The sequence below is a fragment of the Salvelinus sp. IW2-2015 genome, unplaced genomic scaffold (assembly GCF_002910315.2).
Source record: "Salvelinus sp. IW2-2015 unplaced genomic scaffold, ASM291031v2 Un_scaffold4180, whole genome shotgun sequence".
Lineage (NCBI taxonomy): Eukaryota > Metazoa > Chordata > Actinopteri > Salmoniformes > Salmonidae > Salvelinus > Salvelinus sp. IW2-2015.
This window is the reverse complement of record NW_019945451.1, coordinates 62,068-69,884: the sequence shown is the minus strand read 5'-3', so window position 1 is coordinate 69,884 and position 7,817 is coordinate 62,068. Positions and strand designations below refer to the sequence as shown.

Sequence of the window (7,817 nt, the reverse complement as noted above, 5' to 3'; positions counted from 1 at the left end):
GCAGAGCTCTGTTATCCATAATGTGCATCTCCATCACATTGACCCTTCACCGTAATCCATGCGAGGAACGTATAAATGGAATATGCTGGATGATGTCAACAAGGGCTGCCATAATTCCAATTGAATAAAGACAGTGGCAAGAACACTGTTTAGCCACCCGAGCTTAACATTCTCTATGGCTCTGTTTACTGTGAACAGTGAAAAATAACGCCAGTGGCTGATATATAGAGTTGGCAGCTCTTTGCTAGTACAAGATCTTAATTCATTTCATATGCGTAACCAGTACGTTATCCCTTGAGCCGCATGCCCTCTGTGTCCCTTTCTCTTCTGCTCTTCCTCAGTGCCATAACACTAACCTGCTAAAACTATAGGAGCCTAAATTAATAACACAGTGCTGGTTCCACCACTTCAGCGCTGCTGTAGTGCTGCCACAACAATAACTAATCCACCATGCACCATGAATGATGTATGTAGCAATGACACAGTGACACACGATAGGCTAAATCAAGTAAGTATACATACTCAACACCCTATATCAAGTCGTGCATGCGTTTAAACAAATGTTGATCTCTCAAAGCCATTCCATGTTTGGAACTAGCAGTTGTCCAGATCTCTTACAGGGCAGACTGGTGAAACATGCTGCAACCAATGGACAGCGGCGAACTGGGGGGGGGGGGGTGGTGGAACTTGACACAACAAGCCTGGGTCTCGAAAAACAACAATGACAAGAATAAAAACAAATGTTTCCAATACTTTAAATGATTATTTTGGTGAAATTCAACCACCGTCAACAAGAGGGCTTTGGAGACTGAAGGACAAAAGGCCTGGTGAGATCCCCATCTACACATGCCGAAACACACACACTGTTTCATATATGACAATCACTATCAACTCAAGCACTTGTCTGGTTTTCACAGATTCAGAGGCATCCTCTAATAATGGGATAGTTCTGGTGGGAAGACTGGATCAGGGAAGATGCATGCAACAGGAAACACCATCCTGGGGACAAAGCCGTTTATAGAAGACTTATCTCTAAGTCTGTGACTGTTCACTGTAAGAACCACGAGTGGGGAGTGGTGGTGGATGGAAGGAATTGATGTCATCGACACCCCGGGGGCTCTAATGAACAACAACTGTCTCAAGAAGAATCGGAAAGTGAAATATGAAAAGGACCATCTACTCGTCAGTCCCAGGACCCATGTGTACCTTGCTCCTTAAGATTTGTTTAACACTTGATAACACTTGATTTAGCCTACATCATCATCATCATCCATATTCAGTCTGACTGGCTGATAGGCAGTAGAGCAAGGAAGAAAATACTTGAGTCTGATTGGCTGATATGAGCAGCAAAGAGAGAAAAAATACTTCAGTCTGGTTGGCTGATAGGAGCAGTAGAGAGAGGAAGAAAAGACAGAGGTAAATTACAATCAGACAAATAAATAAAGCCAAATAGCAGATTAACATCTGTCATCAATGATCAGCTGATAGCCCGCCCTCTTTCCCCCATGTCAATCATGTCTTTAGGAGGCGCTGAACTATCTTGTTTACAATTTGTAATTAAATAAATAGGCCTATTAAAAAAAATGTATGCGACAGGGACATTTAGAATTTTCTAAATTTCGTCCTTTTTTTTCATTTTGAGCACGTGCCTCCTGAAAGGTCTGTGCACGGCCCTGGTGTGTGTATGTGCACGGCCCTGGTGTGTGTATGTGCACGGCCCTGGTGGGTGTATGTGCACGGCCCTGGTGGGTGTATGTGCACGGCCCTGGTGGGTGTATGTGCACGCATGTATATGTGTACGCGGGGGTGTGTGTACCTTGGCATTGACCAGTGAAGGCTTGCAGACAGAGTGTCAACAGGAACAGAATCTTCAGAGTCCCTCCTCTTCCTCGTTCCATCTCTGCTACAGTCGGCCAATCAAAAACATAGAAACAGACGATGACCTTATTACAAAAAACAAAGTCCACAAACTAAATTATAATTTCTTGACTTTAAAACAATGTGAACTATAAGAAGAGTGATGCTATGTGGTGTAACTGTTGTAAAACAAAGTACATTCCCTAACAACGTAACCAGCATCAGGTGAACATAATGTACTCATATAGGGGGTGTCAAATGACATTCTAAACATGCTCATCATTCTACAGTTGACATTCTGCAGTGTGTTGGGACCAGATGGACCAGTTCCTGTACACCAGGGATGGGCAACTCCAATTCTCTGGGGCCTGATTGGTGTCACACTTTTCCCCCAGCCCTACAGCTAAAACACCTGATTCAACTAATTACATTCTAACCTGAAGACCATCATTAGTTGATTACTGGAGTCAGGTGTGTTAGCTGGGGCTAAAGTATGATCGTGTTTCCCTGCACAGGAGTTTCATTGCATCAACCAATGGTTGCATGCCACATCATCAACTGTGCCGTCGGGCACCAGATTGCTATAGCATATGATGTGGATATCTGATATCAGTGGAGGCTGGTGGGAGAAAATATAGGAGGAGGGTCTCATTGTAATGGCTGGAACGGTGTCAAACACGTTGTTTCCATGTGTTTGATGTGTCGGTACCATTAAATGTATTCCATTCCAGCCATTACAATAAGCCATCCCTCCTATGGCTCCTCCCACCAGCCTCCTCTGGCTGGTATGTAAAATACCTATCCAGGCATTATAATATCTGTCATGCATCATCAATGTAGTCAGGCAGGAATGCACTCAAAGTCACCAAACAGGCCCCAGATGAATGGAGATGCCCACCCCTGCTGTACTCTGTGGTATAAGAACCTGGCACTCAGTATCAATATACCTTCAGGTGTGTCCCTCACAGCAACAACCTGCTATAAGGTGTCTTGACATTGTTTCCCATGCATAATAGAGAGACGTGATCGTACACAAATGTAAACAAGTTATGAAATTATTATGTTTTAGTCAACATATCTGTTTGGGCTTCTTGCTGTCAATTTCCAATCTACAAATGGTTTGTAATTATGTTCCGGCCCCCCGACCGTCCCCTCCAGAAAAAACTATCAGACCGTGGCTGAATCTAGCTGATGATCCCTGCAGGCTACTTAACCCTTGAACTCTCTCAGGTAAATATCATAGACCTGGACCTGTGCTGCACTACCTTGTCCAAGACCCTCTGGTTTCTATTCAATAAAACAAGATAAATGTTTCAGGTCAAAGTGAAAAACATCCTTCTCCTTTCATTTTTAAACAATATTAAACCACATGTATAAATACAAACAGAAGAATGTGATTGTTGATTTTCCAAGAATTGGAACTGTTTGTCATTGTATTGTCTGGTGATGTCATCGTTTGATTATGTATGCATCAATGTCAACAAACCTGGTATAAATAAAATGTTTACTCAATATTGTGCTACAGTTATTCCAATACATTGTTGTACATTTAATTAGTAAGGTAGTTGAATACTCACTTTTAGTGTAGTTGCACGTATCTGTTATTTGTTGTCCCCTGTTGTGACTGTGGGAGCTGAAGCTATGTGCTGCACCTTATAGTCCGAGTTAAGTTTCGTTTCACCTGTAACTAGTCATTTCTAGCCAATGAGAGAAAGAATTCACCTCAGGACAGGCAGAGGCTGAATTCTGATTGGGTGTCACTATTATCAACCTCCTCTGACAACTCAACCTTGGATAAACCACGTCTGGGAAAACGAAATGTGTTGAACACATAGACGTCTTCTTCTGGGAAAATCTTTACATTAAAAAACCTAGGCAACTAATACCTTGAGTGACAGTTTGTTTGTGCCATCATTCCATCTCCTTGTCACTCATTGTCATGGCTTGATTGTGATCTTTCCAACTCCATTGATCACTAACAGATCTGGAACCAGGCTAGACAACTACATAGTTACATTTTAAAATGCTGTAAAAAAAATAAAATAATAATATACCTTATCCCCTAATAGTGTCAGACACATTTCATTTCATCAGAGATGTGGTCTACCTTCTGATTCTGGGCAGACAGACAGGGTTAAGTTGTCAGGAGGAGGATGATTACAGCGACACCCAATCAGAATTCACCCTCTGCTCGTCCTGAATTGAATTATTTTTGCCTAGCAACACTCTTCCATTGGCTAGAAGTAACTAGTTACATGAAAAACAAAACCGAACTCTGAAAATAGGTTCTCACAGTCACAACAGGAGACAACGGCACTAAAAGTGAGAATTCAACTTAACTACTTCACCAATTATATGTACAACATACTACAGTTTTTTTTAATGGGAATATTATGTTGTCAAATTGCTGAGTCAAATTGCTGAGAAAAAATATAATTAAGTGACACACACACACACACACACACACAGTTTTCAGTAGCCTTTAATCAAGACACTATCAACTCAAGCACTTCTTGTCTGTTTCCAGTTTCAGGGCAGCTCTCTGACCTGAGGATAGTTCTGCTGGGGAAGACTGGAGCAGGGAAGAGTGCAACAGGAAATACCATCCTGGGGACAGAGGTGTTTAAAGCGGAGGATTCTCCAGTGGTCTGTGACTGCACAGAGTGAGAAACAGATGGAGGTGGTGGATGGGAGGAAGATTGATGTCATCGACACCCCGGGGCTCTATGACACAACAATTGTCTAAAGAAGAGATGAAAAGTGAAATAGTCAGGTGTATAGAACAGTCAGTCCCAGGACCCCGCCTTCCTGCTGGTGATCAGACTGGGGAGGTTCACAGAGGAGGAGAGGAACACTGTAAGTGGATCCAGGAGAACTTTGGAGAAGAAGCCTCAATGTACACCATCTTGCTGTTCACACATGGAGATCAACTGAAGGGAAAATCAGTGGAGGAGTTTCTGGCTGAGAGCAAAGAGTTACGGAAACTCATCAATATCTGTGGGGCAGATATACTCCCTAAATAATGACAAGAGAAAACCAACACTCAGGTCCCAGAGCTGCTGAAGAAAATGAGAGAGATGGTGGAGAAGAATGGAGGAAACCTACACCAATGAGATGTACCAGGAGGCCCAGAGGAAGATCGAAGAGGAGGAGGAGAGGAAGAGACAGGAAGAGGAGAAGAGAGAGAGAGAGAGGAGACAGGAAGAGGAAAGAAAATAAGAAGAGAAGAGAAATTGAATGACTGCAGTGGTCAGCACTTGCCAGTACGGCTGCATTGGGGTTGGGAGCCATGTACAGCTCTCCATTGTCTTTAGCAGCAGGGGCTGCATTAGCCGCTGTTAAAGGTTATCAGTGCATGGGCACCTATTTCACCTCAGTAGTTCCAACTCAGAAGACCAGAAGGAATAAGATTTCCACATCCACCATCTCAGATTAAGATGAATTATTGTGTTATATAATAATAAAATAGATGAATTATTGTGTTATATCATATAAATTGTAATTTGATCTCTGAGAAATTAAGCTAATTGTGAAATTAAGCTATTGTGGCCAAATTGACATTTTAATTAACAGGATTCATATACTATTCAATAAATATAGTACCACAACATCTGATCTGGATCCAATTTTCCTCAACAATGATTAAGAACAAAGAATGGTCAAAAGCCTCAGATCAGATGTTGGCTATTATTTCACACTAATGCCTTGTTATCTGGAGGGCGGCCATTTGCATCTCCCCAATGGTCCACATTGGAATCCGTAACCATGCCGATATCGTGGACAGTAATGGTTTGAGAACATTCCAAAGATTTGAAGATACATACACATTAACTAGATACATACACATCTACCAGTTTACATACACAATTACCAGATACATACACATTACCAGATACAATATACATTACCAGATACATACCACATTCAACCAGATACATCACATACACTAGATACATACACATTACCAGATACATATACATTACCAGATACATATACATTACCAGATACATATACATTACCAGATACATATACATGACAGATACAATACATCATTACCAATACATACACTTACCAGATACATAACATTACCAGATACATACACATTCCCAGATACATATACATTACCAATACATACACATTACCAGATACATATACATTCAGATACATACACATTACCAGATACATACACATTACCACGATACATATACATTACCAGATACATACACATTACCAGGTACATACACATTAACCAGGTACATACCACATTACCAGATACATACACATTACCAGATATATACCATTACCAGGTACATATACATTACCAGATACATACACATTACCAGGTACATATACATTACCAAGACTATACATTACCAGATACATACACATTACAAATACACAGTATACTTACCAGTACATACACATTACCAGATACATACCATTACCAGTTACAATACACATTACCAGGTACTATACATTACCAGTATAATACACATACCAGTACATATACAGTTACCAGATACATACACATTACCAGATACATACACATTACCAGATACATACACATTACCAGGTACATACACATTACCAGTTACATACACATTACCAGGTACATACACATTACCAGTTACATATACATTACCAGATACATACACATTACCAGGCAACRCTTTTTGTTTATATTTTCAACTCAGGTCAGGTATGTTGGCCTATGGAGTCCCTTGGGAAACCCAACTACCAAACTATTCAATGATGGGATTGATAAATAAATGATCAGGGCTCCTGAAAGGACTGATCTCTATAACATACGTACTATATATGCTAACTTCTTTAAAGTGGTAAAACATTTTAACCAACTCCTCCCCCTTGGGGTTGGCAGAGCGCCAAGTAGTTCGAGTATTGGGCCAGTAACTGGAAGGTTACTGGATCAAATCCCTGAGCTGACAAGGTATAAATCTGTTGTTCTGCTCGTGAACAAGGCAGTTAACCCACTGTTRCCCAGGTGCTGAAGATGTGGCTGTCGATCAAGGCAGCCCTCTGCACTGCTCTGATTCTGAAGGGTTAAATGTGYAAGACACATTTCATTTGTACAACTGACTAGTATCCCCCTTTCCCTTGTTGTCCCAGCAGGGTTTCACAGCCTCTGGTCCCATACTAGAATACATTTACATGTGTGGTACTTTAATAACCATTTAGCTTCAGCTGGACAATTATTAGAAAGGATCAACTCTGAAAATGCATATCATTCTACTAGAGTCCCCTAGTCACATGACCTTGTAGAGAACGATGCACTAACAGACTCACAGACTGTATCTTCATTTCCCCATTTGATGTCTATGATGTACTATGTGCTATGATAAAGAGTGTAAATATATATATCCAGAGCTGATTCACATAATCCTTCTTACTCTGCACCAGTTATCACAGAACCATTGACCTATATATTATAACTTGACAGTTGTTTCTGGTGATGTCCTTAAGANCTTGACAGTTGTTTCTGGTGATGTCCTTAAGATCTGTAAAGCAGGACATGTCCTCCCCTACATAAAGGAGGAGATCCTTCTGACTTAGATAACTACCGTACAATTTGCTAATTATCTTGCCTTTCCAAAGTTCTAGAATCCCTGGGGAAATGTCAACTAAGAACTTTTTTAACTTCTCACTCTATTCATAATGTGAACCAATCAGGTGTTAGAATCCCATCTATTCTTAATGTGAACCAATCAGGTGTTAGAATCCCATCTATTCTTAATGTGAACCAATCAGGTGTTAGACCTGGACAGAGCAGGTTCAGCTGCTACACTTGTTTTAGATGTTCAATTCCTTTGATCAGAAACCTTATAAAAACTAAACATAGAATAAGAACACACAAACTACCCAAGGAATATGGCTACCTAAATATGGTCCCCAATCAGAGACAACGATAAGCAGCTGCCTCTGATTGAGAACCAATCTAGGCA

At 40.8% G+C, this 7,817-nt stretch overlaps 1 pseudogene; it reads left to right on the top strand.

Annotated features, from left to right (window-relative positions):
- The first annotated feature begins 3,880 nt into the window (after positions 1 to 3,880).
- LOC112076986 (GTPase IMAP family member 7-like) lies at positions 3,881 to 7,246 on the top strand (annotated as a pseudogene).
- Positions 7,247 to 7,817: the final 571 nt, after the last annotated feature.